At 38.2% G+C, this 16615-nt stretch overlaps 1 protein-coding gene across 1 annotated transcript in view; it reads right to left on the minus strand.

Annotated features, from left to right (window-relative positions):
- Window positions 1-16615, minus strand: part of Gmds (GDP-mannose 4,6-dehydratase) — a 550906-nt gene that overhangs the window by 130416 nt on the left and 403875 nt on the right. The window lies entirely within an intron of this gene.

Here is a 16615-nt window from a genome sequence, read left to right on the forward strand (position 1 = left end):
ATAAAATCATATTGCAAAAATACTTGAAGGATAGGTAGCATTACTGAAGTCATTTCGAAGAAAAGTACACCACAAAGGGCTATCTTGGGATGACAATATTTAGCTAAATGTTTCAAGATAGAAGCAAAAAACTTCACATTTGTCTTTAATATAAACATTTTTGCTCTGCTTGCAAGTTTTACACAAAACTTCTTTCATCGCTCAATTATTAGTTTACAGGAAGGCAAAAAATACCTTACAGGCTGGCATTTGGAATATGGAAGCTTACTTTCAGGTCACTATAATTTGACAAATACTCTAGCTTGGCCACAACATCACTGCTGTAAACATACTTCCCAGAAGTGGTTGTTTCCTGGAGCATGCCCAGCTACCTACCTCAGCCAGGTGTCTCCAATTACCTGCTCCCACTCACATACCCAGCTAAGCCATTCAAGAATTAGAACCTGGCTCTGCAGGAACAATATAAAAGCTCTGGATCTGACCACCTGATCATTCACCTCCCTGTTCTTGGCTCCTGGCTGTATTGTCTAAACCTATTACTGTCCCTCTGACCTTACCATAACCTTATCCTTCAAGCTCATCCTGATTTGCCTTTGGGTCTGACCCAGGCATGGAAATCCAATTTCTGGGCTTGCCATAGATCTCTCACACATCATATTATATACACCAATAGATGTGCTTTAACAAGACTAGTATAAAATAGCACTGCCCAGACTAGTGAAAATAGCACTGCTCAATAGAAATACCACGTCCCCACACAAATAATTTTAAATGAATCTTCTATTTAGCTACATTTAAAAAGTTCAAAGAAATGATAATGATGACTTAAAATTTTTATTTAGCCCAATGGATATCATGTTATACCACTGAGGTATTTCAAAAACCTGTATTTGAAATCTTCAAAGTCCATCATATATTTTGCACTTGAAACACATCTCAATTCAGAAGAGCTACACAAGGCTAATGGTTGTTACATTAGACACACAGAAGAAAGGAATGTAAACCTTACTGCATGACATACTATCACTACCCTAAGCCTGCTTGCTCAATCCACCAAAATGGCAGGATTCTGTGCAGAAAGAGTACATCTGGAGGAACAATCCCATCTCTCTTTAGTAACTGTCTCAACCTCTTGACTTCTGTAGTGATTTCATCAGTGTTGACAAATGAGAGTAAATAAGCTTCAAAAGGAGTACAACTAGTTCCTAACTTATGTAACTGACATCTTAGTTACTTGCCTCATTCATCCACCAATGCATCCACCACACCTGGAAGTAAACAACGAGGAGGCATGTAGGTTTGGTGAGATATTGTATTGAAGAAACAGAAGTTCTCAAATTTTAGAATACATAAGAATCATCTGCAAAAATCAAAAGAAAGATTACTGGTCTCCTCTAACTCCAGAGAGTCTGACCAAAAAGACTGGAGTGGTCCAGAGAACATGCATTTATAAGAAACTCCAGGGAAGTAGGGGCTGTTGTTCTGGCAACCACTCTGAGAAACGGCTTCTTCAATGGCAGGCTTGGAACCAGACTACTTGTATTTTAACTCCAGTCTGCTATTTATGGACAACTTCTTTACTCAATCTTCCTGTGCCTCACCAAAATGAAACTCCTCTGTTGTATTTGTGTGTGTGTGTGTGTGTGTGTGTGTGTGTGTGTGTGTGTGTGTGTGTGTAGGATTTGATTAGCTGCTATATGCAAAATATCTGGAAAATTGCCTAGACCCTAAAAAGTGCTTAATACTATAATTTATCATCAGGATGATGATAAATATGTAGCTGAAGAAAATTACTGATGCTTAGGAGAAGCCGGTTCATCCCATGACAAAACTCTCACACCCATAAAAGGCAAGCGCAGGGAAGGCCCACAGGGTGGAGTGAATTAAAATGAGTTGGTTAGTCAGAGGCACAGAATTTTATAGCTGCAAGGGGCGTCAGAGATGTTCTCATTCAGTTCAACTCACTCTAAAGATGAAGCAATTGAAACCCGAGAGATTAAGTGACTAGCCTAAAGTCACACACCTACTCAGCGCTACAGCTGAGTGCTTCATTTCTCTTTCCTGGGTTCTTTCTACTATATTAGGCTAATACACACTTCCTCAGGAAAACAACAAATAAAAACATACTAAAAAGCAGACTAGGAACTGCCGCAGGCTAGTATGGAGCCAGGACCAGGCAGTCAACCAGTATTTATGAAGTACCTCCTGTATGTCAGACATTGTGTTAGGGTCTTTGTAGATACCAAGCAGGGATAGGCAAGGTAGACACTGTGCAGGGCTTAGGGACATTCAACATTTATATAGAAAAAAAGGGTTTTCAAGGTCTAGTATTTGACTTAGGAAAACTATAGGACTTACATTCCGGTAGTATCTATCTGTATGTACGTATGTATGTATGTATGTATGTATGTATGTATGTATGTATGTATGTATGTGTATGTAGAAATATATACATATATACACACATACACACACACATACATTTTTAAAAAAATCGGTCGTGGGGCTTGAACTCTGGGCCTGTATGCTATCACTAAGCTCTTCAGCTCAAGGTTACTGCCCTACCCCTTGAGCCACAGCACCACTTTCAGTTTTTATAGTGGTTAATTGGAGTTAAGAGTCTCATGGTCTTTAGTGCCTGGGCTGGTTTTGAACTGTGATCCTCAGATTTCAGCTTCCTGAGTGGCTAGGATTATAGGTGTGAGTCACCACACCTGGCAAAGGCAGCTATATTTAAGGCAGGTATTCTGTCCTGTGTCTCTAGCCCTACCAATATCCTTATCCTGGATGGAGATCTGACATCTTCTTAGACATTCAGTCTCAATGCAGTAAACACAAAGACTGAACCAGGAAATTAAGCACTGGAAGTGTAACTGTCACCCAGTGATGAGGGTAGAGAGATTCAGACACCAAAAAAAAGCAAGTCTCTCTTCCTGTCCTGTGAAGTATGCATGAATGGAGTTATATTTGACTGTTCTTCCTTTAATTTTGAGGAATCTAAACCCATTTTAAATACTCTATGAGCTTTGTTCTTTTGACTGAGTTGTGTTTGTAACTAGGATGCGGGTGTTGTTTCAGTATTCCTAGATGTCTAGATTCCTAGGTCTATAATGTTCTTGATCAACATGGATGAAATGAGAAGACATGTATGAAAGCACTGTCTGTAGCAGTGATATGTGAATGTAGTCACACACACACACACTTATGTAAAACCCTGCTGCCCAAGAAGGGCCTATCTATACTTCTGCAAGCTAAAAAACAAAACAAAACCACCCACCCTTTTGTTCTCTAGTATTTAAATTAAATATTAAGGGCTTCTATAAATTCACTTATTTAAAAACTTCATAAAAAGTCAAGGGAGATTGAACAATTTTTTTAGACTTATGTAACTCCAGATAAAATCAAGGAAAAACCTGTGACAAGTTATCATTATCAAAATGTTTAAGTTACACATATTTGAAAGTGGAAATCTCAAAAGTATATTTTTTAATTTTGAGAGAAGTATCATTTATTTTTCTACTGACTTAAATCTTTAGTAGTTTGGCAAGTATCAATAACTGTGCATGGTTGATAACCAAAACCACTAGGCTACTACCATTAAATACCACAAGTAACATCTATTCCACGTCAGGCTGAGTTCTATGGAGTACCTTTTTTCTGTTAATACACACAACATTTTTCACATTCATTTCATGTGAATGAACAATGTCTTCATTGTTTTCTTGCACACTAATTTACTGTTGTATTTTTTGCTTGTATCAGTGAGTGTCAAAATATTGTTCTTCTAATATATGAAAATATTTGCATAGAGCTTTATTACTGATCTTCAGATATTAGCCAGGGGCAAAATAAAACAGAGATGTTCTCATTGGGAAATCTCAAAAGTAAGAGTCTTTTACGTATTGTTTCAATGCCAGTTTTCCCCCTACCCACCCAGAGTGCACAATAATTTATTTACCTTGTACTTAGTGGGCATAAAAGCAGTGTCATAGGTAACAAAACTATGCTCAAACTATCAAATTTCATTTATTTAAAAAAATGAGACTGAAAGTTTTCAGGGAGGAATGCAAAAATTCTCAAGATGAAGTGCTAAGATCCAGACAAGAATTAAAGGACAATATGCTATAAATCCAATACAGAAATGCTACTTGATTCTGTTTCAATAGCAAACAATGGCAATCTTTATCAAGTTACCCTTTTACAGATTAATAAATGCTCATTGTTTTTATTGTATTTATCCTAATTACTGAGTATTTTTCTTTATGTTTCTTATTAAGTTACCACTGTCTCCTTAAAGTTGAAGAGCCTACAGCCAGCTATCTGACATGCTTTTCAGTTCAGGCTTTTACCTCCCTGTCACTAATTATGTTGTCATTTGGCATTTGCCGAAAAAGATAAAATGCCCTTTTGGAGGCTGCAGCTCTGGCTGATGTATTACTCAGTACGAAACTGAGGGCTGCACCCAGGCTGCGGTCAGGGTAGAGAAGCCCAGAGCTCTCTGCCAGTAGGCGAGTGAAGGCCATGCTCACACTGCGAGTAGCTAGACCAGACTTTCAAGTCAAGCGTTGGCTTGTAGACACATCAGTTAATCAGCTATGAAATCATCACCACAATGTACTTATTGATCACACAGAGCGTATGAAGCAACTCTTGGCGCAAAGAGGATTCATGTTTCATTTTCTTAGCCTCCAATCTTCAGAGAAAGAGAACTCTTAGTCGCGCTTATGAAACCACAAATGTTAACTTTGTGATCAGAACTTTCCTGGTGAAATGGACAACATGCAGGGTGTTCATTTAGTATTCACCATTTTCAAAGAACAGGAAGGTGTGTTCACTGTACTCTATAGAGTAAATGAGCATTCAAAAGCCTCAAACTGATAGGCATTCCCAACTAAATTTTAGCTATAGTCTCCTAAACATGTCTGCTCTGAGATACTAGGGAGTATTATAAATTTATGAATAGCAGTAAAGAACGGCTATTGAATATATATTCTACAATCATAAATCTACATTTATAAAAGTTTGTGGTTTTTAAAGTACTAATATGTGTGCAGCCAGAATATTAGCATACTTTTACAGCTGGTGTAAACCACCCAATACATTATATGCAGTAATCATACCTTCTATTTGCTTTTGAGTTTTTGATTCTGTTAAATTCTTTCTGAAAAACAAGGTGAATAAGAATGACTTAAACTATTGGAAATTTGGGACCTGCTCTGAGATTGCTGGCAAATGTGGGCCTTGGGATCATCCACAAATGTGACAATACACCAAACAGCTATATTCCAGTAAGCTGGCTCTATTGTTCTGACTTCTAGAATGTATCCTCTTAATCAAACTGAAAACAGAACAAATTCAGTTGTGAATCTAGTAGAAGATTCTTTGCAGGGAGATTGAAGAATCTGCAAATTAAGTCTCAAGGAGAAATATGCAGGAAACAGATACTCCAAGGGAACAGAGAATACACCTGTGTTGTCCAGAGTAAATTGACTGCCCAAGTGACAGATACCCTCTCCTAGGTTGCCCTCCTTACTAACGGAAGAGATAAGCCTGTAGATTGAGTGTGAATAGGAATTTCAGAGCACAGTCAGTGTGAGACTGAGCACACTTGAACTATGTGACATTTACACAATTGCTCCTTCCTTTCTGCTTTCTTTCATATAGATTGTCCTGTGTGTGACTAACTCTAGGAAAATAAGGGACTAAAAGAAAACACCTTCCCTCTCCCCCCCCACCTCTTGCAAATACTGTATGTATTTCTACCAGAAAGGCTGCATGTTTGTTTCTGGAGAAACAATAGTATATCCCACTCAACTTGGTGGCACTAAGATTTGCCAAGCAAGGAGAATCACCAGCATATTGCGGGTTCCAATTTCTCTAAGAGATGAGACAGGTATTGACCACCTACTGATGAGGCCCAATGTCCCCCAGTGTCCCCCTGGGAGGAAACAGCACCATCTGCTGGAGTCTCCTTTGCCCCCACAATCTTAATTGGTACGGTACTTGGAAAAGGGAGTGCCACAGAAAAGGAGAGGCACTGCAATCCTGCCTGCTTCTTGTCTGGTTCTACTCCTGCTCTTGGAGTATTACTGGGGCTGGGGGTCAAGAGTGAAGAGAACTAAAAGGAAGTTATGTTTGTGTAACAGAATCTGCCCTGAGACATTCACAGAGGCAACAAAGGCAAGTCTTACATGTCTGTTCCTCTTTCTAAATGAATTGATACAGAAAAATGGAGCATAATAAAGGAAAATCTTCATGCTGGGTGTGGTGATTCTCCTCTGTAACCCTAGCTACTCAGGAGGCTGAGACTGGAGGATCGTGTTTTAAAGCCAGCCACAGGCACTAAAGAACTTAAAGAACAGGGGTCTCTTATCTCTAATTAACCACAAGACGTGGGCCCTGGCTCAAGGAACAGGGCAATACCCGTGAGCTGAAGAGCTCAAGGACAGCGCCCAGGCCTAGGGTTCAAGCCCCATGACCTTAAAAAAAAAAAAAAAAAAGGAAAATTTTCATGTCCTGAGGATTTTTAGGGAATTCTGCTAAATAGGCCTGTCCCGTTGCACACTTCCTTATTTCATCCCTTTATATACATTACAGGGTTTTAAATAGTTGATCAGATTTTGTATTGACAGCACTTTGTGATCTACCAAATGTTATTGCTATTACATATTTTTTCTAGTACTGGTGTTATTGCTATTATAAATGATAATATTATTGGAGAAAATTCCTGGGCTAATGCCTAAGAGATTAGTGTACTGTAACGATCATTGAGATATGATATCATAATTCCAGGGGCTGTTATCATACCAAACATAAAAACACAGCATTTTTCCAAGCACTAATTCCTTTAAAAATGTAGTTAAAACAGAATCTTGAAGTTCAACATTTCCATCCTTGAGAAGCTGCTTCCTTACCCAAAATAGATTTGTATGTTTAGGATTTTAAAGAGCATAAAAATTCTAGCAATTCTTATATAGGTGTGAATGTAGGCTATATTACATAGATGTTTCAGAAAGGCTGTCTTGTTTTGTGTACAGTTAGCTGCATTAATTATTGTTAAAACACATTCTTTTGTTTAGTAGTTTCTCTAGATAGTAAACAGATGTTAAAGCTTCCACCACTACCACAACTTCTCAGTGGAGAAGACCACTCTGAACAGAAGAATAGGCAGAATTTAAACAATTAAACAACAGAGAATAAAAGAAAACAAACTTTTTAAAACAGACCAGGTAGCTGGAAATTGTTTCTATTTGGAACCAGATTCTAACTTAAGTATGATAGACTTCTAGTACCAGCCTTTATTGTAGATCATTTTCCTAATTATCTTCCTTTTAAGTGTTCCCAATTTTATTGTTTATTTTGGCACAAGACTGTCCCAGCTCCTCCTCTCTTCATGAGCTGAGATGGTGTTAACAAGGTTAGGTGGGAACACAACCCATTAACAGGGCTGTGGTCTGAAAACCCTTCAGCAGATAAGAAGGTGAGAGATGAGTATAAGCCTAGGAGGAGGAGGCTGAACATTCATGAAGTACTCTTTGCTATAGGTATAGTGAAAATAATCATAAGGATTTCACCTAACTTATTTTTTTTTAAAGTAGTAATGTTCAGTTCTTTGTCTAAGTTTACAGTTGGAGAAACTGAGCCATGTTTGGAGGACTGACCTGTACAGGGTCATGCAGTGGCTGAACAGGAACAGAAGGCAAATTTCCTGGTCTCTGGGCCAGTTTTCCACCCCATCTACCCATTGAAATGAAACAGCAGAAGCTTAATTTTTGATAAGCAGTTCCATGAAAACACTTTCAGTGCCAGATTCTCTCCAGTGCCCAGACACTCCTTAATGGGGGTGAGGGCTCAGAGCTCTTTAACTCTTTCAGCACAATGCTCCGTAGGGTGGGAAGTAAGAGCTCCACATGGGACCCTTCTGTCAGTCTCATGTTTGTTTATTTCCAAAGCCAGGAGCTGAGGTGTGGAAGCTTTCACTTGGGTCCTTCAAAACATTCTTGGTTTTCTCATTAATTCTTCTACCTCAGCCACTAAAACCATAAGCCACTGTGGTCACTTTATGAAAATTGTGTGTGAAATGGGAGGTAGACATTTGAAATGGAGGGTAAGTCTTATGTTTACAAAGGGATTCTATTTATATGCAATGTTCTCTCAGGGTATTAAAATGATTTGTTATAATAATTATTTTCTTTCTTTTTTTTTGAAAGAGAAACAAGAGGAAGTTAGGAAATTAAGCCGCTATGAACTTGTGGGTTGAATCCTAGGAAACTGAAAGAAGTAAAGATCAGAGTTTTTGAGAGTTTGTAGGTTGGTAGGGATAAGGAAACTGAGGTGTTCAAATGTCAGCACAGGGTCAGAACCCACAGTTTCCACCTTGTAGATTCTAAAGTCACCATGGAGAAGAGACACAACCTTGAAAATCATCATGGAAACAAATGAAAAACCAAATATTGTATTTATGTATCTGCTTTTATACACAAATTAGGAACAATTAACTTTCTAATGAACAGAGCCCCTTGCTATGTGGTGACTTCTAGCATTTTTTTTTTTTTGTATCAGCCAAAGGATCTGAACTTGGGCATGCTACTCTGATGCCTTGATGTCCCAACTGGGCTCATGTATGGCTACTTGCCTGCAATTCCCTCTTAGGAGGAATATGATGTGTCAGTAAACTGTTTCCATCTACTTATGTGGAATGCACCTCATCAGAGCCTCATGTTATACAGGAGGAATACAGCTTTATGGTAAAACACCTAAATATCTACAGTGGGCTGATATGAGTAAACGATGGAAAGCTTTAAAGGACTAGATCTTGTAGAGCAGGTATGCCTGCTTAGCAATCTGGTCTTAGAGGAATGAGCTGGTAACTTATTTTTCTCTTGAGAAATCTAGGTGTAAAACCAAGCAGGGACCCCAATCCACCTTTTTGTACCATCACTCAGGACACACTGAACTTTATCCAATTTTGCATAAAACAAAATGGGCAACTTTTACATTTGGCTTCTTAGATGCTTATAATGTGGTCCTTATAGTTAACAATATTTTTGTTTTCCTATTTTTCTAAAGTTATTCATGTAGAAAATGTAAACCACAACAGGGAATATATTTTTAACGTCGGAAACATTTTCTAGTTCCCTCCCCCATTTCATAAGATGCGCCTGGGGAAACATCCTCTGTAACACAGCTAATATAATTACTGAGTAATTACCAAGAGAATAAATTTCACTCATCAAAACTGAAGAAGCTTGTTATTTGACAAGTTAAAAAGTTCATTGAAAATAAATTTTGAGTTAAAAGAACAGAAGATAGCCATGGAAAAATCTAGTATTCTACTTTATTCTTTGCCCATTTACAGATAACAACACACAACAAAAACAGAACATTCTATTTAAGGCTGGACCTCCCTTGAATTCTTCTCTGTGCTGCACCTCTCCTCAGTCCCCAGACTGACCTCTGAGTCAAGCCAGATGGGACTGAGAGAGATGTCAAACAAGTGCTGAAAAGGTGACTGGAGGCTCTGGTAGCAGAGTCTGGAGTGAGTTTCTCAGCAAATTCTCTGGGGGTTGCTGCTTTCCAATTTCTTAGGAATGTTTAATTCTCCTCATCCCTTCACTGTGTTTCTCTCTGGAGAGGTCAGGGAAGCCTGTGACATCCCCGGAGGGCACTGCCTAACTAAATTAGCATGAGATAACTTTGGACTCTCTCCCAAACATGAAAATACAAGGGAGAGAATTTCATTAAAAGCAGAAGACTAGGTGATCCAAGTTAATCCCAGCTTTAAGCTGCTGTAGAAATGTTCAGAGTTTATATGTTGACTTTCCTTTGTGACAGTTCACTGACTACAATGCCATTTCTGTTACTTGTACACTTGACCCCAGCTGGTCAAATCTGTGGTTTCATAATAAGGTAAGAAATGGGTTTGGTGGTGTTAAAACAAATATGTAGCCTGTTTATGTGTTACTATATGAAGCAGAAGATCCAGAGGTCAAAAATAAACAATTCAGTGCTTTGGCCTGTAAATATCTTTTAAATCAGGAAACAGGAAACTTTAATAGGTAACATGAGTCATTTAACCATATGTACATGTGTAAACATAGGAATATCTAATATCAGGTTTGTAAGGCATAGAATGTTGAGAAGACTTGCTTTAAATTCTCTCTGCAAATATTTGAAATAATATATTATAAATATTTAGAATGATATGTAATTAATGAGATATGTTTGAAAAGCTCGAGGATAATGACTTCATTATTTGCTTCTAAAAGATTTAATTAGAAAGATAGCCCCAGAAAAAGATGCCCATGTAACCAGCTGTCTATAAAATATGAGAGACAAAATGTTGAAGGATTCAAATTTTGATGCATATCTTGAAGCTTTTCTGCAGTAACCAAGGTAGTACTATATAGGTCTGATCATTTTTGCTAGTTACTATACTATTGTGCATGTCTTTCTCTGATTTTAAAATCATTTCTCTTGAATAGTCATGACTTGTGAAATCAGAACTGTAACTCACCTACTGTTTGTTATAGAATACAACAAATAAATTTGTACTTAGACAATTTCCACTTTGGATTTTCTTTAATAGTCTTTGATTATTTTCTTACAGTAAATAGAGGAAATATACAGAATAATATGCACAGGGTGATTATATTTCATTCTACTGACAGCACAGTAGTTAATAATGATTAAATGTGAGCATATTATACTTTAGGCTAACTACTGTTATATTAGTTCCTAGGAAAGTCCTCTATTTTGCTTTGGGACTAAAATTCTCCCAACTATTTCACTAATTCTTCACCAAGACTAACATAAACTGTGCACACACTATAAAGTAGCATTTGGGTTGACAGAGATAAAGAGAAAATGGATTCTTCTCAAGAGCATCAACTGTAGCAGAAGGTAAGCAATCTAACTTGTGAGCACATAAAACACCTATATGTCAAATGCTAAGTGAAAAAGCTTTGTCAAAGTTGCTGAGTAAAACAAATAGTAAATTATTGCTATAATGAGGGTAATATAATCTCACACAAAATACAAATTATATGCATGTTGAGTTGGTACATTATATTTTCTAACTTCCCTCCATCTGAATCTCCCTCCCTCCCTCCTCATATTTTTTCCTTTCTTTTTTTTGAACCCATCATGGGCCAGGCACCAGTGGATCATGCCTGTAAGGTGGAGATCTGAGGATCATGATTTAAAGCTAGCTTAGACAGGAAAGACCCTGAGACTCTTAACTCCAAAAAATTACCTGTGAAAAGATGGCACTGGAGCTGTAGGCTATAGTGGTACAGTGGTAGCCTTGGGCAAAAGAAGCTCAAGGATACCACCCACACCATCAGTTAAAGCACTGGGATTAGCACAAAAACAAAAAAACAGCAGAGAAACAACAGAAAAACATCATGGGCATTTACCATTAGTTAGCAAAGAGAAAAAGTGAAACCTACGTTTCAATCCAACAAGTCAAAATTAATTACCTCAGATATAATGTCAATATCCATTAGGTAACACAGTCACATTAAATCTAATTTTTGGATAATTCCTAACTTTCACAGGGGTGCTAAATTAGATGGTAATTTTATGGATTTTTTTTTTTTGCCAGTCCTGGGCTTGAGCTCAGGATCTGAGCACTGTCCTTGGACTTTCTCAAGGCTAGAGCTCTACCACTTGAGCCTCAGCACCACTTCTGGCATTTTTTTCTATGTATGTGGTATGGAGGAATCGAACCCGGGTTTTCCTGTATGCTAGGCAAGCACTGTACCACTAGGCCAAACTCCTAGCCCCCCATTTAGTCTTTTTAAGCAGTGATTATTAACTATTTATGTCATGGACAGAGAATAGTGGGGGTGGGGGTGGATGCCTTCTTTCTTGAAAATGCCTATCTGTACACAGGTACAGTTTTACTTAATATTTTGGGTATTCAACTGGCCTCTTTAGATACTAGATTAGAAATTTTTGATTTATAGATAAGACCACAATCTTCATGGATCGTTCATCTATTTAAACTTCCATCTATCAACCTTTGCTGAAGGCCAAGTTTAAGGCACTGTACTAAAAGCTGTGTGAGACTCAAAGGAAATATCAGTCCTGATGATGAAGAATCTGACCACAGAGCAGGCACATGCTGCAACTCTGTGCACACAAATGCTCCAGAGCCCCTAAGGGATGGAAGCTTTCCTCCTTGGTGATCTGGAGTCTGTGACATGACCTCCAGCACAGGGAGTGAGACAATGTGAAGGAACAGTGCTTGCTTTGTTGAGGGGAAGCCACTGTGCAAATGTTAGTTGTTGGTTTTGTGAAGTCAAACTTGCCTTCCTGTTTTGAGAGCCAACAATTTAGTAATAAAACAAAAATTTCTACCAGGAAAGTGAAAGCGAGATGTTGGGGCAAAAAAAAAGCAGAAGCAACTATATGGGTCTTCTTCATGAGGCCAGCTCATTATTCAGAAACCAAATGTCCAAGATTATTAAAATGAGCCCAAGTCAAGTGTTCCGAAAAGACCCAATAAGAAATAAAATTACCAATGTAAAAACTATTAATAAACATTTGCTGGGGAGTATAGCATGAAGCCAGCATGAAGCTTTACCTGTGGTTTTAGGTAAACTGAATCATGTAAGTATTGTTTGTTTCATAGCTATGGGGGTGTGGAGAATGCAATCAGAAATTTAATGTGTATCCTACAAAATTAAGAAAAGTGAGGAAAGGAAAGGGCTTGGTTGGGAGTGACAAGTGAGAATGTTGAAAAGGGTGACACTGATCAAGACACACTGTGTCTCTGGAGCTGAGACACTTAGTTCTGAAAGGGTGGGTGGCCAGCTTCTCTGAAATTTCATAAGCCATGTGAATTGCAACTACACCCACTGAGGCCCCATGCTGGGGCTCCTTCTACCTTCTCTTTCTCCTGAGTATACAGACAGGAGCTGGGAGCATTTTAGGCTGGGGGCAGACTCAAGTTTGAATGCAAGCTTTGCTACTGAGTAACAGGGATGTTAATCAAAGCAAGCCATTTCAGATGTGAGATAAGAACAGCAATGCCTATTTTAGAGTCTATTTTTTTTTGCCAATCCTGGGACTTGAACTCAGGGCCTGAGCACTGTCCTTGGGCTTTCTCAGGGCTAGCATTTGAGCCACAGCATCACTTCCGGCTTTTTCTATGTATGTGGTATCAAGGAATTGAACTTGGGTCTTCGTGAATGCTAGGCAAGCACTCTACCACTAGGCCAAACTACCAGCCCCTACGGTGTATTTTCGATTTAAAGAAAAAAAAAAAGGAAGTTGGATGCCAGTGGCCTCATGCCTACAATCCCAGCTACTTAGGAGGTTTAGATTCGAGGACCTTGGTTTGAAGCCAGTCTGTGCAGGAAAATGCAAAAGACACCAAAAATCTACAAATGAAAATGTAGCTTAAGGGATAGAATGCAAGTCTTAAACAAAAAAGGAATGGTGTCAAGGTCCTAGTACAAGCTTTAGTAGGAACACAGAGAAAAAAATAGTGTAAAGTGCCTGTAACAGCAGTTGGCACATAGTAGCAGATCAATAAAGCCATGGCTACGATAATCCCATTCACGAAGTCTAAACTGGATGCCTATATCCCATAGTTCTATATGTTTTGTGAAACATTCTCATATTAGACATTTGATACTCATGATAAAAACAGAACTACATTTGAAGGGCTTATCTTTTACCTCTGGAAAGCAATGAATAAGAAATGCTTTGTTGATGTTATAGTGGTAGAAATAAAATAAAAATTTGACAGCTTTATTTATTTATTTATTTATTTTTCATATATTTTTTATTGTAATTAATAGAAGGGTTACATGATATTTGCCAGATAGATGGTGCATTAATTCCCATACATTGATACCCTTTCACATGTCTTGGTCCCCATTTCCCTCCCCCTACCACCACCCCTCATCTTGTTTTCCCCTGTTCCCTATCCAATTTCAAATAACCAAATACAAATATATCTGATATATCAGGTAACAAAGTGAGATACTGTAACAATATGAGATAACCAAAGGACAGCAAGAGAGATGAGAGATAACATAGTACCTTAAGAACAACAATCATTCATTATATGGCTTATGTTTCTATATCCTAGAGGTCCTTTCATTTAGCGTTATACTGTATGGCCTTATGTATCTAGGTTTTGCTCTATTGCAAATCTCTGCTAGGAGAGCCCAAGGTTTCTACTGATTATGACAAATGAGGGAAATCATTAAGCCTAAGTTCCGTTGAGTCTGGCTTACTTCACTTAATATGATTTTTTTCTAAGTCTTTCCATTTCCTAACAAATGGGGCAATGTTATTCTTTCTGACAGCAGCATATAATTCCATTGTGTACAAATACCACATCTTGTTGATCCACTCATCAACTGAAGGACATCTAGGTTGGTTCCATATCTTTGCTATGGTAAACAGTGCTGCAATGAACATCGTTGTGCTGGTAGATTTAGTATGTCCTTGTTTCTGGATGATTGGGTAAATGCCAAGTAGTGGAATTGCTGGGTCATAGGGGAGCTCTATGTTTAGTCTTTTGAGGAACTGCCATACTGCTTTCCATAGTGGTTGAACGAGTTTGCACTCCCACCAACAGTGTAGTAGTGATCCCTCCTGGCCACATCCCCACCAGCATCTGTTGTTATTAGTTTTCTTGATTGTGGCCATTCTAACTGGAGTGAGGTGGAATCTTAGAGTTGTTTTGATTTGCATTTCTTTTATGACCAGAGATGTTGAACATTTCTTCATGTATCTATAGGCCATTTTTGTTTCTTCTTCTTCTTCTTCTTCTTCTTCTTCTTCTTCTTCTTCTTCTTCTTCTTCTTCTTCTTCTTCCTCTTCCTCTTCCTCTTCTTCTTCTTCTTCAAAACTCTCTTTAAGTCTTTGGTCCATCTTTTAATGGGATGGTTGTTACTTTGGAGATTAGTTTTGGATTGATTCAATTTTTTGAGCTGTTGATATATTTTAGATATGAGGCCTTTGTCCATTGTATGGTTGGTGAAGATCTTCTCCCACTCTGTAGGCTTCCGTTTAGTTTACTAGCTATGTCCTTTGCCATACAAAACCAAACTTTAGACTCTATTACAGAGCTATAATTATTAAAACACCTTGGTCCTGGCAAAAGAACAGGCCTGAAGACCAATGGAATAGAACTGAAGACCCAGATATTAAACCACAGACCTATGGCCACCTAATCTTTGACAAGGGAGCCACAAATATAGAATGGAAGAAAGTCAGCCTCTTCAACAAGTGGTGCTGGCAGAACTGGTTAAGCACCTGCAGAAAACTAAAGTTGGATCCTTCTTTGTCACCCTGAACTAGAATTAACTCCAAATGGATCAAAGACCTCGAAGTAAAAGCTGACACACTGAAAACTTTACAAGAAGGAATAGGAGATACACTAGACCTCCTTGGCACAGGTCGAAACTTTCTTAATAAGGACCAAGAATCACAACAAATCAGAGAAAGGCTGGATAAGTGGGACTGCATTAGACTGCAGAGCTTTTGTATGGCAAAGGAAATTTGACAGTTTTATAACATTTATTATATCTGTGTGTGGCGCATCCTATAGTTTCAGTAGATACTAGTATGGTATATTTGAATTTGAGTTAATCTGTTTAAACAATGCAGAGTCAAGGAAAGAGAAAAGAGAGTTTTCTGAGAAATGAGTGTTTAACAAGTTGTCAGTCAGTCTCAGAAGAAATTGAAGAGAAAGGGAAGAAAGGGAAAGCAGGTAAGGCAGTTTTGCTGGCTTCTACCCACCACAAAAAGAGCTGCTGTGGGAAGAAACCTGAAACTTTCTTAAAGGGTTTGTCAGGACTTGAAGATATTTATGAAAATAGCATAAAATGTGTCAAAGTTCTCATTGTCATCTATAATCTCCAGAATCATATGCTACTATTTTTCAGTTACTGTAACAAGGAACATGAAGCAAAAGGAGCAAATAGAAAACCACATACTTCCTTTCTTTATCTCTTTCTTTCATCTTGAGAATGGGTTAGGAAGGAATATGCTAAAGGCATACAAAAATATACTCTTTATGATTAGAGAGTGTTTGTAGTATGGGTGAAGAAATGTTGATGTACAGAATTTCCTGAGCAATTTCTTTCCATTCCCCACTGAGAGAAAGGCAGATGATGATGTGATCTATGTCTAATAATGGGGCAACTCCAAAATGCACTCAGGAAAATCTAGTGGGTCCCAAGCCTGAATAAATAAAACTTAGCACTTACATTAAATTGAAGTGAGCTTGGCCAGAGACTCAGAAAAAAAGGAGGCTGCTCCACAACTATCATGTACTGGATTATCTAATGGTTCAGAACAGGCTTGGAGGAATCTATCACCCTGATGACTAAGAACTTGGAACACAACTGGCGACACGGAGGTGGCCTGGTAGGAGAACAGCTGAACAACAAATATTTTTTAGGCCCAAGTACTTTTTCTTTCCTCTCCACCTTTTTGCAGATGGCAGGTTGTCAGAAGCAAGCAATATCTGGAAGGAGAGTTTTGTTGAAAACAATACCTCTGTGTTCTTGTTTGATATTACATGTGTTTAAGCTTGTATGCATGTTTCACAATAAAATAAAAAGTGAAAATATGACACTGGAAAGAT

This window comes from Megascapheus bottae, chromosome 22 (genome assembly GCF_031878675.1).
Source record: "Megascapheus bottae isolate mThoBot1 chromosome 22, mThoBot2.hap1, whole genome shotgun sequence".
In the NCBI taxonomy this organism is placed as follows: Eukaryota; Metazoa; Chordata; class Mammalia; order Rodentia; family Geomyidae; genus Megascapheus; species Megascapheus bottae.